Genomic DNA, 1,887 nt, shown 5'->3' on the forward strand with positions numbered 1-1,887 from the left:
TTGTATATTCCAGGTTGTTAATGAGTCTTCCTCCAATCCTGATGCCATGCTTTTCTTCATATAACCTAGCTTCTCAGATTATTTGCTCAGCATACAGGTTGAATAAGTATGGTGAAAGAATACAGTACTAAATATGAAATAATAAAAATAAAATTTTTCACTTGTGATATTTTTTCTTTTCACAATAGCTGTTGTTGTTAAGTGCCATAGAGTCAATTCCGACTCATAGCTAACCTGTATCAGCTTTCTGAGGAAAGGCATGTTTGTCCACATGACAGCCATCTACCCCTAGTCTTTATGTTGTTACATCTGCATTTGGTTTCTTTTTGGTTGAAGACTTAGGAAGAGTAAATTGTTTTTATTTACAATTGTATCCTACAGAATCTCCTTGTTTTCTTAATGATGTTACTCCTTTAAAAAATTCTATTTTTAATCTCATGGTTTTATATTGTTATTGTTTTTGTTAAGTGCCATCGAGTTGTTTCCAACCCACAGTAACCATGTATAGGGTTTCAGAGGAGCAGCTGGTGAGCTTGAGCCACAGACTTTGTGGTTCAAACCAATGACCTTGTGATTCAAACTGACTTTGCAATCCAGCGCATGGTTTTATATTAAATATAATCATAATATTTTCTATATATGTGATATTGCAAGTCTATTCACTTTAAACTGAACTGTGAATTCCACGTAAATGAGTCATTTCTGAACATTTATTTTGCTAGCTTACTTTAGAAAAAAATGGTAATCATTAATAGATCCTCAACCTTGTTCTAAGGAACTCTGATAGAGTAGTGATTACAAATCAGGCTGCTAACCTCAGGCTCAGCAGTTTGAAACTACCAGCCTTTCCACCAGAGAAAGATGAGGTTTTCTGCTCCCATAAAGATTTACATCCTATTTAGGGTCTCTATGAGTTGGAATTGAACCCACGGCACACCACAACCACCAATCTTGTTCTTAATTTTGATGGTAGAAAAGGAAGGTCTTCGTATGCCTAGAACTCCCCGTTTTCATACCAATCAACAGAATAGGGTTTAGCCTTGTTTGTTGTTGTTGTTAAGTGCTGTTGAGTTGATTCTGACCCATAATGACCCTTTATAGGGTTTCCAAGGAGCAGCTGGTGAGCTTGAACCACTGACCTTGCAGTTCAAACAACTTTGCAGTCTGATGTATTAGCCCACAGTGCCACACCTTGTTTACTAAATGCAAATAGTTAAGTGATAAAATGGTGGACACAGATAAAATGATCATATCTGTTGTACTTTCACATAATTTAAATTAGACAATAACCTCAGGAAAACATGTCATTTTATAAATTATGATCATCTGTCACTCCGTTTCCCCTGCTTGATTTTTGCACTGTGCTCTTGTCTACACTTACAAATCGACATTATCGTTGTAATACACTTGAAAACTCCAGCAGTCTAATTCAGTATTTTTGTCTATATCAGTATTTTTGTCTGTGTCACTTTTCTTCTATCCCTCTACACACTGTTGTGGCCAGCAGAGTTACACATATGCACTGTCACGTGTGTTTTGGGTGCTAAGGGAAACATTAAAGATGGCAAAAACTGGGTATTTTCACATCACAAGTTACACATGCAAAACACATGATAGTTTGAATCAGCTTAAAATATTCAAAGGCAGTTAACCTCCAAATGTTAAGTTTTTCTATGTAATGTGAATGAGTGACATTTAAAAAAAAAACTGCACTAAGTGAGTAAAATAAATTTTGTTTCTCGCCATTATTGTGAATTCAAATAACTGTCTTTATCACTTGGCTAAATGGAGAGCAAAAAAGTGAATAATAACAAACCATTATCTTTGCCTGAATAACAATAGAACAGACATATATAATATGACACATTATATTTATACATATAAAAT

Source organism: Chrysochloris asiatica, unplaced genomic scaffold (assembly GCF_000296735.1).
Source record: "Chrysochloris asiatica unplaced genomic scaffold, ChrAsi1.0 scaffold00217, whole genome shotgun sequence".
Lineage (NCBI taxonomy): Eukaryota > Metazoa > Chordata > Mammalia > Afrosoricida > Chrysochloridae > Chrysochloris > Chrysochloris asiatica.